Raw genomic sequence first — 17312 nt, 5'->3', positions numbered from 1 at the left:
ATATTTTGTTTAGTGATGTTAAGTAGGTTTTTAACTATTTTAGTTTGTTATTATGGTTGCTTATGAGATTTTAGGCTGTTTTTAGTGTTTGAGTTTATGGATTATAATAATCTTCTTTCTACTCATCACAAAGATTAGTATATGTATCTTATAACACTAATGCAGTTAACTTGCCTTTTAATTTGATTTTTTTGTGGCAGTTCATGAAAAATGAAGAGCCTAATTTGAATGCATGTTAACTGCTTTAGTGAAGGAGTTAAATCAAATTAATAAGTTGGATGGAAAAAGTAAACAAAGTGAAGGAGGTAAAATTAAGAAATGATAGAAAATAGATTAAATGGAGATTGGTAGTTGGTAGTATTGATTTTTCGGCAGAAGCAGCGCAAGCAGAACACGTAATTCTGATGACGGAGAATATGTTTATTATGCCAACTATGTCTTAGAGAAAATAGATTAATCTATTTAATCTTATTAATACCAACTATGTCTTAGAGAAAATAGATTAAATGGACATTAGATAGTTGTTTTCTAGGAGACGTTGAGTGAGGCTGTTTTCTAAAAAGCATCTGATATAGATACTTGACATGTACTTTAAACATATTTGTTCTTATGTTAATTCTAGTAAATTTTACAGTATTGATGCATCATATAGCTTTATAGTAGCTTTATAGTAGTTTGACAGTAGCTCGACAGTAGCTCTACAATCCAATAAGAAGTTAACGTTATTTATTCATGAGTATGGTTGTCTTCTAAACCTGATTAATGATTCTTGGTTTTGCCTACTGTAGGTTTTGTTAGTGTAATTCTTCAGTTTCTTTTTGTGATACAATTTGATAATTATATCATGTTTCTACTTTTTATATAGCGACTGTGCCATATTTTTGGCTGCATTTGCCAAGTACATCATTGAAGGGAGGAAGGTGCCTTATCAACTTTCGATTGAAAATGTAAGGTCTAGATATTGTATTTTGTTGTATTTTCATGCAAAGTCAAAGCAACCACCAAGGCGATAATCGATACTCAAACTGCACCAAATGTAATAGAAGGCAGAGGTAAAAGAAACAAGATTAAAGCAGAGATTAAAGACATTGAAGTTGCACCAATGGTATAAGTAGGCAGAGGGAAAATGGAGATTATTAAAATAGAAAAAAAGTAGTGACGTTATATGAATTATGATACTTTTATATTTTTATGTCTAAAAATTTGAATTGGATTATTTCTTTTTATTATATTTTATCAGATGTTGATACTTTAATTTTTTAGATTTTACATTTTATGAATGCGTGTTATTTTAGTGCATTGACAATACAAGTTTTCATATGAGTTTTAGCTACTCATGAACTAATCATAAGCCACCGAAAAGCTGCTTGAATTTTATAATAATTGAACAATAAATTAATTTTCTGGTTTGAATTTGTACGAAGTAATCATAATGTATTTAAAAAAGCAGTTGAAATGAAAGATAAATAAAACAAATGATAATAGCAATTAAAAAATGACTAAAGAGCAACCAAATATATCATTGTGAATTTTTTGCCAATTGATTATCACTGTGAATGCTGGAATTTACTTTTTCAGGTTTAATTTTTTTCATTGTCGTGTATTTATTGATGCATTTACCGAGTGTTTCATCAAATGGAGAAAGATGTCTTCTATTATTTATATTGGACTTTTATGAATAAACATTTTCATTTTATTATATTGTTATATAAAATCAATGGAAGGGTACAAGGCGTTAAGCAATATCAAAGCTCCGTCGATGAATAAACGCAAAGAAAACTAGAAGAAGATTGGGATGAGAAAAAAATGCGACCGTTGATATTATATGAATTTTAGAATTTATGTTTTTAATTAATTTAGTTGGTTTGTTTTCTCTTTCTTTTTGCAATCAAATATGTAAATACGAAAAAAAGTATTATATCTTTTTTATGTTTAAATTAATAATGAATAATATTTTTTTCTTCACGTTCTTATATTTATGAAATTTTGTTATTTAAATTAAATACTGTTTCAAAAATACATGCTGTTATTTTATTCAAAGATTTACTAAAATTTAATTCAATATCACTATACTAATACAAAAAAAATTGCAAGCATTAAAAGCTACTAACGAGCTACTGAAAATCTACTAACGAACTATTAAAAAGTTACAAACAAACTACTAAAGAACTACCAACGAGCTAATAATAGTAGTAGAGATACAAGATCAGGACGACACCATCAAAGAGATTGAGAAGAGTTCATAGATCTACATCCAATGTTTTTAGATGTGATTTTGATGGTAGAGGCACAAGGACATCAATTAGATAACATTAGGCGTCATGTTTCAATGTTAGTTATTATGTAAAGGATGATACCAAAGAGTTCAACGCTCATAAAGAATATTAAAAAACAGTAAGAAGTGGCACATGAAGGCTCGGCCTAATGGCAAATTCCTTTATAGTAGCACGAAGTTGGGATTCGAACGCCGATTTTTTCAAGCGGTTGATTGTTTATTTGAAAAATGGAGATTAACAGTAATTACTTTATCTTTGAAAAAAAAATGGATATGCATTGGAATTGTATTTTTTTTGCTTATAATTAAATATTACTAAAAACTACCATTAAAGATACTCAACTTACATTATATCTCTTCTTACTAATTTAATATCTTTTACCTAATGTCTTTTGAAAGTGTAACTAATGAATAAAAAAACAAATTTGATGCAAAAACTCAAAAATATATTTAGAACTTTAAATAGATTAAACTAAATATAAATGTTCTCTAAAAGACATGTGTGTATGCTTTATATTTGATTTTATTCCAGTTTTGATTGCCCGTTTATTGCTCTTTTGTTGTTTTTGACCACTCGTCGGTGCTCTTTGGTTACTCTGTCAGTGGACCTTTGGATGCTTTTTGGTTGTTTGTCGGTTGCTCTTTGGTTGCTACAAATAATTGAAACAGTTTTTGATCACTCCTTCATATTCACTTAATAAAATATAACCTGCAAGTAATTGAAATAGTTATCATCATCAATTTGACAAGGTTACATGGATGTTTAACATCTTTTTTTATCATCTTTCTCACATTACAATAGAAAAATATAAACTATAAGTAACCAAAAATTATGTTTTCACAATTTGAAAGTAGAGCACCAATATACCTTCAGCCAAAATATGCCTATTTTGCTGTTCTTTGACTTGATAAATTTTTTGTGTGCATGATCCACTGATTGAAATGCACTTTTTAGGCTGTCTTTTAGCCGCAAACCAACAACTTGTCCAATCTTCATGAATTTACCTATTCACAAAGTCGAATTGCATAATCATCAACTTACACATAGAGCAATTTCAACTTGAGGACTAAACTCTAAAGCCTTATGAATCTGCAGAATTACTATCCTAATCACTTGAAAAAGGTACACTCACTTGAAAAAAATAGCATTATAAACCTAAAAAGTTGTTGTCCTAATCAGGTCATGTAAATTCTTTAGTCTTTCAAGAACATGCCTTATGTAAAACTTCAAACAGAAATAAGGATAAACACAATATTATATACTAGGAACCAAAACCATCATTCTTAATTTACATGTTCTCTTTACTTTATTAATAACTCATGTACATTTAGAGAAAACAAGAAATCAAAATGAAAAGTACTTGAATAATGGAGTAACTTTCTGAAAATAGTGAGCTGTAACATTTAGCTAATTTTACATTTACTTTATAAACATGTATCCCTCCAACAATCATCAGCTTATATTTGAGAGCAAACTTATTATCTTATATATATAAATATGCAACTCTACAGCTTATTCTTTTTTGCCGTTCTTGAAATGTTCAATCACAAAACAAAGGAAAATTGGATTAAACTGATTTTTGTTAACAATTAAAACTATAATTAACAGAGAAAACAAGGAATATAGTAATAAATAACGAGTAATCGTTATCAACAATTTTCCTATATATTGCCAAATCTAAATGCACAATTAGAATCTAGAATTTGAATCAAAAATTGCATAAAATAAAGCTCATTCCTCACAATTGAAACTGATTTAAAAGAAAAACCTAAAATATTACAGATCTCTCTTAATTGAATGAAAACTAAACCATAAATATATAATTTGGTATTACAAATATGATTCTATTGAAAAATTACTAAAACATTAATTGAGTAATCACGTACCTGAATTAAATGAGGAATTGGATACTTGAAATCAAAGTAATAGCTGAACAATTGAGAAAAAATGATCAATTATAGAATTAACGCAATTTTATCAGAAATCGGAAATTTGTTTATCTTGAATTGCTCTTCTGATCGATTTTTGAATTTTAGTTTTTGAGTAACCTAATTTTTACTGATGTTGATGAAGAAATCGTTGTTCTTCATCGGAGAAGACATAGGTAGTTAACGATATTAGTTTGAGGTATGTTTGCTATCTTTTAATTATAAAAAGCGTAATTGTGCTAACTTTTAAGTAGGAGAGTGTTTTTGAAAAGACCAAGCCCAATTCAAGCATTTATGTACAAAGCCCTATATTTTTTATATGTACTTTTAACTATAGTTGGTAATGAACTAGAGAATTTGTATATTGTTGGTATAATTTTAGTATATTGTTAGGTTAATATTTAGTATGCGATGTGGTGTAATGTTGATGTAATAATAAAATTTCAGTATATTTTGATCTGTACACTTTTGGTATACTGTTGGTATAATTTTGGTATATTATTAATTTAATTTTTAGTATACGATTTGATGTACTTTTGGTAAATTTTCATTTAATATTAATAAAATCTCAGTATGTATAATGTCAGTATAATTTTGGTATAATGTTGATATAATGTTAGTTTATTAGTATACTGACATTATACCCACAGTATACACCGTATGTTTGATATTTTTTTTATACTTTTGTAAATATTATTAATATTTTTGTAAATGAAAAAGGCTAACATGTAGTTTTGTAATAATTTTCATTTTTTTTGGTAAATGGTGTAATTTCCTCAAGAATCATATGGAATGATCCAGAGAAGTATCAGAGAGTGAGAGCGAAGGAGAAAAATGGCGATAACTTCGATCCGTCGCCGCCTCGCCGTTGCTCGTCCGTTTCTGACGTTTCATAGCTCGAATTGATCGTATTTCAACTAGGAATCACGGTAAGCTTGACGGTTTCCCGTTTGAATGGATATATTTGGAGTTATATCGAGTTACAGTTTTAGGCCACGAAACGATTTTATCGTTTTAACGGTTTTAAGATTGAAATATAGCGTTCTGAACTTGGATTAAGTATTATTAACGCATTTGTAGCGTTTTTACGCCGGAAGCACGTCGGAACGACCTAAGAATTTATTTTTCCGGAACAGTGTGCGCGGCCCGCCCGAAAAGCGGGCGTGCGCCAGAGCAAGACTTCGCGGGCGATTCGCCCGCATATGCCAGGCGTGCGCCCGCATATTTCGCGGGCGATGCGCCCGCAAACTACGCGGGCGATGCGCCCGCATACTACGCGGGCGATGCGCCCGCATACTACACGGGCGATGCATAGTATATGATGTGAACACCAGAGTCAGTCTAGTATGTTTAACGAGTAATGATGATTCGATATATATGCACATATGATGTGAACATGAATATGAGTTCGATACGAGCGAGAACTCGGTTATAGTGTAACCTGTGCCCCGTATCTAGTGGGTTGGACCGACACTTTGAGGTTAAGAGAGTGGTCGCAGCCGACGTGGTTGAGTGTGAACACTCCCGGGTTGGACCATTTGGATATCTTGATTTGAACATTCGTAAGTTATGTCAGGTTTCAGGACTTTAGTTTCGAATGGATCAAGTACTTGCTTATATGTATTTTTCGTATTATAATTTGATTTGAAATGCGATGTTATGTTTTTATAATACCGTTAGTAATTTGCAAGCTCACTCAGTATTTCCCAAAATATTGACCTCCTCACAGTGTTTTCTTTTAGGTGACTGGAGTCGGATCAGACAGACTAATCCTTTGTGCCAAAAGTCGATTGGCTTGCACAAAGTACGAGTTTGTATAGAGTAGTCCATAGGTGTCAGCATATGAGTAAAGTTTTGCTTTCTATACCAATTGCAATGAATGGAATTGGTCGTTTTTATGAGTTGAAACAGGGCAGTGCTGGATGTGAGACATCGCACTGTAAGACCCTAGTTCGTGCAAATCATGTTGCGTTGATTTTCTGAAAAGAATTATGAGATTTTAATAAAAGTATTAATATTAACTAAAGTGTCTTTTTGATAACGTTTTTATATATAATAATGTGTTTTATTACGAAAAAAAAAATTATAGTGATCTTAGTCTTGCTACGGGTTCCGGAGACATCACTCCCGTTCTCTAGCGCCGGTCTCGGCTCAATAATTTGGGTCGTGACAGTTTACAAACGCTAAGAAACAAATCCAAAAGTTTGTAAACGTTACGAAAAAAATCCAAACATTTCACTTTTCAGCTAGTTAAGCCAAACATTTACAAACGTTACGAAACAAATCCAAACGTTTCACCTTTTTAGCGATTTAAGCCTAACATTTACAAATGTTACAAATCTAACCCAAAAATTTCACCTTTTTAGCGAATTAAGCGAAACATTCAAAATGTTACAAAACAAATCCAAACGTTTCACATTTTTAGCGATTTAAGCCAAACGTTTACAAACATTACGAAAAAAATCAAAACATTTTATATTTTTTCGAAATTTAAGCCAAACGTTTACAAACGTTACGAAACAAATCCCAACGTTTCACCTTTTTAGCGATTGAAGCCAAACGTTTACAAACGTTACCAAACAAAACCAAACATTTCACCTTATTAGCGATTTTAAGCCAAATGTTTACAAACATTACGAAACAAAACAAAACATTTCACGTATTTGCGATTTAAGCCAAATGTTTTAAATGTTTCAAAACAAATCCAAATGTTACGCCTTTTTAGCGATTTAAGCCAAACGTTTACAAACCTTACAAAACCAATCCAAATGTTTAACCTTTTTAGCGAATTTAGCCAAACATTGAAAAGTTTGCGAAACCAATCCAAATGTTTAAAACGTTACGAAAGAAATCCAACATTTCACCTTATTAGCGATTTAAGCCAAAAATTTAAAATGTTAAGAGACCAATCCAAACGATTAAAACGTTACGAAATAAATCCAAATGTTTCACGTTTTTAGCGATTTAATCCAAATGTTTAAAACATTACGAAACAAATCCAAACATTACACCATTTTAGCTATTTAAACCAAACATTTAAAACGTCACAAAATAAATACAAACGTTTAAAATGTTACAAAAGAAATCCAAATGTTTAAAACGTTATGAAACAAATGCAAAAAAGGTGAAAGGATTTGTTTCGTAAAGTATAAAACGTTTGGCTTAAATTGCTAAACAGGGGAAACGTTTGGATTTGTTTCGTAATGTTTTAAAAGTTTGGCTTAAATCGCTAAAAATGTGAAATGTTTGAATTTATTTCTAAATATTTATAAACGTTAGGCTTAAATCGCTAAAAAGTTGAAACGTTTGGATTTGTTCCGTAACGTTTATAAAAGTTCGGACCTTTTAAACAATTTAAGCCAAACGTTTAAAACGTTACGAGAACAATCCATACATTTAAAGCGTTACGAAACAAATCTAAACGTTTCACCTTTTTAGCAATTTAAGCCAAACGTTTACAAACGTTACGAAACAAATCCAAACGTTTCACATTTTTAAGGATTTAAGCCAAAGAGTTACAAATGTTACGAAAATAATCCAAATGTTTTCCGGTTTTAGCGATTTAAGTCAAATGTTTACAAACATTACGAAACAAATCCAAACGTTTCACCTTTTTAGCGATTTAAGCCAAACGTTTACAAACATTAAGAAACAAATCCAAAAGTTTGTAAACGTTACGAAACAAATCAAAACATTTCACCTTTTCAGCTATTTAAGCCAAATATTTACAAACGTTACGAAACAAATCCAAATGTTTCACCTTTTTAGCGATTTAAGTCTAACGTTTACAAACGTTACGAATCTAACCCAAAAGTTTCACCTTTTTAGAGATTTAAGCGAAACATTCAAAACGTTACAAAACAAATCCAAACGCTTCACATTTTTAGCGATTTAAGCCAAACGTTTACAAACATTACGAAACAAATCAAAACGTTTTATATTTTTCGAAATTTAAGCCAAACGTTTACAAACGTTACGAAACAAATCCCAACGTTTCACCTTTTTAGCGATTGAAGCCAAACATTTACAAACGTTATGAAACAAAACTAAATGTTTCACCTTATTAGTGATTTAAGCCAAACGTTTACAAACGTTACGAAACAAAACAAAACGTTTCCCTTTTTAGCGATTTAAGCCAAACGTTTTAAATGTTACAAAACAAATCCAAACGTTTTGCCTTTTTAGCTATTTAAGCCAAACGTTTACAAACCTTACAAAACAAATCTAAATGTTTAACCTTTTTAGCGATTTAAGCCAAATTTTTTATAACGCTACGAAACAAATCCAAACGTTTCACATTTTTAGCGATTTAAGCCAAACATTGAAAACGTTGCGAAACCAATCCGAATGTTTAAAACGTTACGAAAGAAATCCAACATTTCACCTTTTTAGCGATTTAAGCCAAAAATTTAAAATGTTAAGAGACCAATCCAAACGTTTTACGAAATAAATCCAAATGTTTCACGTTTTTAGCGATTTAATCCAAATGTTTAAAACATTACGAAACAAATCCAAACGTTACACCTTTTTAGCGATTTAAGCCAAACATTTAAAACGTTACAAAACAAATCGAAACGTTTCACGTTTTTAGCAATTTAAGCCAAAGATTGAAAACGTTACAAAATCAATTCAAACGTTTAAATATTACAAAATAAACCCAAATGTTTAACCTTCTTAGAAATTTAAGCCAAACTTTTGGATTCGTTTCGTAACGGTTTAAACGTTTGGATTGGTTTCGTAACGTTTTAAACATTTGGATTTGTTTTTTTCCGTAACGTTTTAAACGTTTGGATTGGTTTTATAACATATTAAACGTTTCACCTTTTTAGCGATTTAAGTTAAACGTTTACAAACGTTATGAAACAATCCAAACGTTTAAAACGTTACGGAACAAATCCAAAAGTTTTACCTTTTTAGCGATTCACGTCAAACGTTTACAAACTTTACGAAACATAACCAAACGTTTCCCCTTTTAGCAATTTAAGCCAAACGTTTACAAATGTTACGAAACAAATCCAAACGTTTAAAACATTACGAAACCAATCCAAACGTTTCATCTTTTTAGAAATTTAAGCCAAACGTTTACAAACATACGAAACAAATCCAAACGTTTAAATTTGTTTCGTAACGTTTTAAACGTTTGGATTTCTTTCATAACAAATATTATAGATTGATTTACAATTTAACTAGTTCCACCAAATCAGTCAAATAAATATTAAACATATACAATATATCTTATATATTCAAAATTTAAATACATATATAGTATCTTAATTAGCACATAGACTAACAAATTTTAAATACATTCCTTTTAACTACTCCATGAAGAATGAGCCAACTTTTATGATAACCTTTGAAACGCCAAACGTTACGGAACCAATCGCTAAAAAAATTGGTTTCGTAAGGTTTGTAAATGTCTCACCTCTTTAGCGATGTAATCCAAACGTTCGAAGCGTTTCGAAACAAATCCAAACGTTTAAAACGTTACAAAATAAATCCAAACGTTTAAAACGTTATAAAACAAATGCTAAAAAGGTGAAACGTTTGGATTTGTTTCGTAACGTATAAAACGTTTGGCTTAAATTTCTAAACAGGGGAAACGTTTTGATTTTTTTCGTAATGTTTTTAAAGTTTGACTTAGATCGCTAAAAATGTGAAATATTTGGATTTATTTCGTAACGTTTGTAAATCGCTAAAAAGGTGAAACGTTTGGATTTGTTTCGTAACGTTTGTAAAAGTTTGGACCTTATAAACAATTTAAGCCAAACATTTAAAACGATACAAGAACAATCCAAACATTAAAGCGTTACGAAACAAATCCAAACGTTTTACCTTTATAGCGATTTAAGCCATACGTTTACAAACGTTACGAAACAAATCCAAACGTTTCACATTTTTAAGGATTTAAGCCAAGCGTTTACAAATGTTTCGAAACCAATCCAAATGCTTTCCGGTTTTAGCGATTTAAGCCAAATGTTTACAAACATTACGAAACAAATACAAACGTTTCACCTTTGTAGCGATTTAAGCCAAACGTTTACAAACATTAAGAAATAAATCCAAAAGTTTGTAAACGTTACGAAACAAATCCAAACATTTCACCTTTTCAGCTATTTAAGCCAAACATTTACAAACGCTACGAAACAAATCCAAAAGTTTCACCTTTTTAGCGATTTAAGCCTAATGTTTACAAACGTTACGAATCTAACCCAAAAGTTTCACCTTTTTAGCGATTTAAGGGAAACATTTAAAACGTTACAAAACAAATCTAAAAGTTTCACATTTTTAATGATTTAAGCCAAACGTTTAAAACATTACGAAACAAATCAAAACGTTTTATATTTTTTGTAATTTAGGACAAACGTTTACAAACGTTACCATACAAATCCAAACGTTTCACCTTTTTAGAGATTGAAGCCAAACGTTTACAAATATTACGAAAGAAAACCAAATGTTTCCCTTTATTAGCGATTTAAGCCAAAAGTTTACAAACGTTACGAAACAAAACAAAACGTTTCACTTTTTTAGCGATATAAGCCAAACGTTTAAAACGTTACGAAAAAAATCCTTACGTTTAAAACGTTACAAAACAAATCCAAACGTTTCCCCTATTTAGCAATTTAAACCAAACCTTTACAAACGTTACAAAAAAAACCAAATGTTTCACCTTTTTAGCAATTTCAGCCAAACGTTTACAAACGTCACGAAACAAATCCAAACTTTTCATATTTTTAGCGATTTAAGCCGAACGTTTACAAACGTTACAAAACAAAACCAACGTTTCGATTTATTTCGAAACGTTTCAAATGTTTGGATTTGTTTTCTAACGTTTTAAAATTTTGGCTTAAATCGCTAATAAGGAGAAACGTTTGGGTTTGTTTCGTAATGTTTGTAAACGTTCTGCTTAAATTGCTAAAAAGGTGAAACGTTTGGGTTGGTTTCGTAACGTTTGGCTTAAATCGCTAAAAAGGGGAAATGTTCGGATTTGTTTCGTAACGTATTCAACGTTTGGATTTGTTTCGTAATGTTTTAAATTTTTGGCTTAAATTGCTAAAAAGGTGAAACGTTTTGATTTGTTTCGTAACGTTTGAAAAAGTTTGGCTTAAATCCAAACGTTAATAGGTTACGAAACAAATCCAAATGTTTAGAACGTTACAAAACCAATTTAAACGTTACGAAGCAAATCCAAACGTTTCACCTTTTTAGAGATTTAAGCCAAACGTTTACAAACGTTATGAGACAAATCCAAACGTTTAACATTTTTAGCGATTTAAGCTAAATGTTTACAAACGTTACAACACAAATCCAAACGTTTCTTCTTTTTAGCGATTTAAGCCAAATGTTTACAAACGTTAGGAAACAAATCCAAACGTTTCACCTTTTTAGCGATTTAATCCAAACGTTTACAAACATTAAGAAACAAATCCAAACATTTACAAACATTACAAAACAAAACCAAACGTTTCACCTATTTAGCGATTTATGCCAAACATTTAAAACGTTACGAAATCAATCCAAACGTTTAAAATATTACGAAACAAATCCAAACGTTTCACCTTTTTGTCGATTTAAGCCAAACGTTTATAAACGTTACAAAAGAAATCCAAACGTTTCCCCTTCTTAACGATTTAAGCTAAATGTTACGAAACAAATCCAAACATTTACAAACATTTCGAAATAAAACCAAACGTTTCACCTCTTTTAGTTATTTAAGCTAAACGTTTGCAAACGTTTTATGAATCAAATCGAAACGTTTAAAACGTTACGAAACCAATCCAAACGTTTAAAATGTTACGAAACCATTCCAATCGTTTAAAACGTTACGAAACAAATCCAAACGTTTAAAACGTTATGAAACAAATTGAAACGTTTCACCTTTTTTTGCGATTTAAGACGAACGTTTAAAACGTTACGAAACAAATTCAAACGTTTAAAATGTTTCGAAACAAATCAAAACGTTTAAAGCGTTACGAAACAAATCCAAACGTTTGGATTTTTTTCGTAACATGGTAGGAGTATTTTACTCCTATAATTAGGGTCGATTTTACTCGGTTTTTATCACGTTTAGTATTAATTTTATACATTATTTAGCATTTTTATGTTTGATAGTGTTTGTTAGTATTTCAGTGAAAATTAGGTGAAAATCGAGTATTTGGAGCTAATTAATGATGGATTGAGCGTTAGAGTAAAAGCATAGCTTGCGGACGAAGGAATTAATGTCGTGAAGAAAGGATCAAATGTGATTAATTTCTTTCAAACGAAACTTGTGCAGTAAAGGGTTGTTCCCGTTCGAAAAACACAATTCTCGAACGGGAACCATGAAGAAAAAGCTTGAGTCTCGAACGAGAAAGACATTCTCAAACAAGACTCAAGAAGAAATACAAAGGTTTCGTTCGAACCAAGGATGGGCAAACAAGATTTTGTTCTCAGTCAAGGTTTTTTTCGAACGAGACTTGAAGGTACGAACAAGAAAGAGGTGAAATCTGCCTAATCAGAATTGGACTTGGACTTAATCTCCTTTTCCGACTCCAACCAAAACTCCTATTTCAAATTCGATTCGTAAATCGACTTAGAAGATTCCAGAGCTTCCTCCACTATATAAAGACCTTGTAATAGACTAGTTTTAATAATTAGAATACATTAGTTTTATTTTCGTTCTCTTAAAATAGCGTTTTAGCTTCTGTTTTCCAGCAGTTTATAAATAGTTTATTATTAGTTTCTGCAAAGAACGATTGTGAAGATTTCAAGTTTAATCTAGACGATTCTTCCGAAATTGACAACTCCGGTATTTATTGTTCTAATTATGTTTAATTCTTCATCTTCTTCTTTGTTTAATTTAAGTTTAAGCATGAGTAACTAAATCCTTTGTTTGGAGATTGATATGAATTAGGATTTATTAAGTGAGTAAAATTGTGTTTTAAATACTAAGATTAATGCTTGAATTATTTTGATCACTTAGTTCATGATTTTGTGTTTAATTAACTAATTGAGAGATTTTTAAAAACTTATAGGAAAACGCCGTGAGAGCGGGTTGGAATATAGGTAGTCGTTGAGTTTGCGTCATAATTACAATTTTGTTTTTTAATTCAATTTTAATATTGTGAGAGCAAGTTAATAATTGATTAGTTAATTAGGTTGTGATTTTATTTGAATCTTTGAGGCTTGAGAGAGCGGGATTCGGTGCATTAGAATAGCTCGATTCACAATAAAATCACTAAATAAGTTTTAATCCATTCTTTTACTAGTTTATTTGGAATTATCAATCCTTGAGCTTTTTGCCATTATTGTTTAAACCTCAATTTATTTGTTTAATTTAAGATTTTTAGTTTAATTACTTGAGTTAATTTAAGTTAGATTTTATTTAGTTTACACAAATCCATTTATTTTTCTACTAGCCAATTAAAGAATATTAGAAATTAGTTGTTTAATTCTTGTTCCTTGTGGGATCGATACTTGGTCTTCCAAGTTATATTACTTGAACGATATCGTACACTTGCGATTATTTGCCAACATAACGTTTGCAAGCGTTTCGCTTAAATTGCTAAAACGGTGAAACGTGGTTACAAAAAAAATTCTAACATTTCACCTTTTTAGCGATTTAAGCCAAACGTAACGTTTTAAACGTTTGGATTTGTTTCGTAACGTTTTAAACGTTTGGATTGCCTTTGTAACTTTTTAAACGTTGATTTGTTTCGTAGCATTTTAAATGTTTGGCTTAATTTGCTAGTAAGGTGAAACGTTAGAATTTGTCTTTTTAGCATTTTAGATGTTTGGATTTGTGTCGTAATATTTTAAACGTTTGGCTTAAATCGCTAAAAAGGTGAAAAGTTTGGATTTGTTTTGTAACGTTTGTAAACGTTTGGCTTAAACTGCTAAAAAGGTGAAACGTTTGGATTTATTTTGTAACATTTAAACGTTTGGATTAGTTTCGTAACGTTTTAAATTTTTGTCTTCAATCGGGAAAAAGGTGAAACGTTTAGATTAGTTTCATAACGTTTTAAACGTTTGGCTTAAATCGGGAAAAAGGTGAAACGTTTGGATTTGTTTCGTAACGTTTTAAACGTTTGGATTTTTGTAATGTTTGTAAACGTTTGACTGAAATCGCTAAAAAGGGGAAACGTTTGGATTTGTTTCGTAACGTTTTAAATGTTTGGATTAGTTTCGTAACGTTGTAATCACCTTATTAGCGATTTAATCTAAACTTTTTAAACGTTATGAAACAAATCCAAATTTTTCGCCTTTTTAGCGATTTAAATCAAACGTTTAAAACGTTACGAAACAAATCTAAACGGTTCACATTTTTAGCAATTTAAGCCAAACATTTAAAACGTTACGAAACCAATCCAAACTTTTAAAACGTTACGAAACAAATCCAAACGTTTCACCTTTTTAGCTATTTAAGCCAAACATTTAAAACGTTAAGAGACCAATCCAAACGTTTAAAACGTTCGAAACGAATCCAATCGTTTCACCTTTTTAGCGATTTAAGCCAAACGTTTACAAACAGTACAAAACAAAACCAAACGTTTCACCTTTTTAGCGATTTAATCCAAATGTTTAAAACGTTACGAAACAAATCCAAATGTTACACCTTTTTAACGATTTAAGCCAAATGTTTAATTTAAGTTTAAGCATGAGTAACTAAATCCTTTGTTCGGGGATTGATATGAACACTTAGATTAGTTTTCGAATTGAATTAGGATTTATTAAGTGAGTAAAATTGTGTTTTAATTACTAAGATTAATGCTTGAATTAATTTGATCACTTAATTCATGATTTTGTGTTTAATTAACTAATTGAGAGATTGCTAATTAAATAGACATAGGTAATTAAAAACTTAGAGGAAAACGCCGTGAGAGCGGGTTGAAATTTAAATAGTCGTTGACTTTGCGTCATAATTACAATTTGGTTTTTTTAATTCAATTTTAATATTGTGAGAGCAAGTTAATAATTGATTAGTTAATTAGGTTGTGATTTTATTTGAATCTTTGAGGCTTGAGAGAGCGGGATTCGGTGCATTAGAATAGCTCGATTCACAATAAAATCACTAAATAAGTTTTAATCCATTCTTTTACTAGTTTATTTGGAATTATCAATCCTTGAACTTTTTGCCATTATTGTTTAAACCTCAATTTATTTGTTTAATTTCAGATTTTTAGTTTAATTACTTGAGTTAATTTAAGTTAGATTTTATTTAGTTTACACAAATCCATTTATTTTTCTACTAGCCAATTAAAGATTATTAGAAATTAGTTGTTTAATTCATTGTTCCTTGTGGGATCGATACTTGGTCTTCCAAGTTATATTACTTGAGCGATATCGTACACTTGCGATTATTTGCCAACAAGTTTTTGGCGCCGTTGCCGGGGAGCAATTGCGATTAAATTAATTAAGAGTATCTTATTCTTAGATTGAGTTAGTTTTATTTACTTTTAGTTATTTTTATACTTTGTGATTCTTGGATTTTACGTTGGTTTTCTTGTTTGTGTTTGCGCAGGAGTTTTGGTTAGTGTATGCCTAATACACGACGTGCCAAAAAACCGCTAGAACCGTTTCAATCAGATTTAACATCCTTCGAAAGAAGTATCCGAAAAACAGCGCGGAAATCCAAAACAATGGAGGACGACCGTAACCCTCGGTTGAATCATGAGGGGATTGTTCCACCACCACCACCACCACCACATGATGGCCTAACTCTTAATAGGGCAAACGAAAGGGTTGTCCCTCTTCCCGAAAGACGTACCTTGGGTGAGTTCTTCTTACCCAACATGGACAACGCCAACTATGGATGTTTTGCACCTCCTATCCTCGCTAACAATTTTGAAATCAAGCCGGGAACGATTCAACTACTTGAAAGTCGTCGCCAATTTTATGGGTTGGAACGCGTGGATCCAAATGCTCATCTTTCAAAATTCACGGAGGTGTGCAACACATTCAAAATCCATAATGTGACGGAGGATCAAATCAATCTTCGTCTTTTCCCTTCCTCTTTGAGGGATAAAGCGAGGAATTAGATTCAATCACTTCCAAGGACCTCAATCACAACATGGAAGCAATTGGCATAAGCTTTTCTCAATAAGTATTTCTCTATGGGCAAAACGGCGAGGATGACCAAGGAAATTATAGATTTTCTCTAATTACATGGTGAATCTCTATACCAAGCTTGGGAACGCTTCAAAGAGCTTCGACGAAATTGTCCACATCATCATCTAGGAAGGGAGCATCTTGTCTCTATTTTCTACAATGGTACCAATGAGGGTACACGGGCAACAATTGATGCGGCATCGGGAGAATCACTTATGAAGAAAACTTATGATGAGGCCAATAACTTGCTAGAGGAACTCGCTACAAATAGTTGTTCTTGGTCAACCGAGCGGATGAGGCAACCACCTCAAAAGGGTATAATGACCCTCGAACAAACCCAAGAATTTGAAGCAATGAAATCGAAGAATGCGACACTTCTAGCACAAATCGAGATGTACAAACAACAAGCAAATCAAAGGAATGCTCAACTTGCGGTAGTTCAAATGGGTTGCGAGACTTGTGATGGGCACGATCATTCGGGAATGGATTGCCCCGTTCTACATCAAAACTCAAATGAGCAAGTTAACTACGCCAATGGGCAAAGGAAGGCAATGACCCATATTCCAACACCAATAATCCGGGGTGGAGGAATCATCCTAACTTTTCATGGAGGGATAATTCGGGTCAAGCCAATGCCAACCCAAATATGGGAGGAGCAAATTTCCAAGGAGGAAACCATGGTCCACAAAACCAAGGCAACTTCAACAACTACCGACCACAACACCCACCCGGTTTTCAAAATCGGAATGCGGATGAGGGGAGCAAAATTGACAAGCTTATTGAGGAAGTTAGAGCCGGTTTTAAGAACCAAGCTTCTGTCATTCACCATCTCGAGACTCAAATTTCTCAACTTGCCATCTCGCTTCAAAATAGAGCTCATGGGGATTTACCGTCTACAATGGAATCAAATCCAAGGGAGCAAGTCAAAGCTATTGAACTTCGAAGCGGGAAAGAACTTGATGATCCACATGCAAGTAAAGAGAAAGCGATCGATCTAACAACGGGCACAAATGAGGAGGAAGTA

General features: G+C 31.6%; 1 non-coding gene across 1 annotated transcript; it reads right to left on the bottom strand.

Annotated features, from left to right (window-relative positions):
• Positions 1-16308: 16308 nt before the first annotated feature.
• Positions 16309-16415, bottom strand: LOC126685235 (small nucleolar RNA R71). Its single transcript, XR_007643346.1, has one exon. It is a non-coding gene; the product is annotated as a small nucleolar RNA R71 (small nucleolar RNA).
• Between the last annotated feature and the right edge of the window lie 897 nt (positions 16416-17312).

The sequence above is a fragment of the Mercurialis annua genome, linkage group LG5 (genome assembly GCF_937616625.2).
Source record: "Mercurialis annua linkage group LG5, ddMerAnnu1.2, whole genome shotgun sequence".
Taxonomy (NCBI): Eukaryota; Viridiplantae; Streptophyta; class Magnoliopsida; order Malpighiales; family Euphorbiaceae; genus Mercurialis; species Mercurialis annua.
This window is presented reverse-complemented; position numbering and strand designations above follow the sequence as displayed.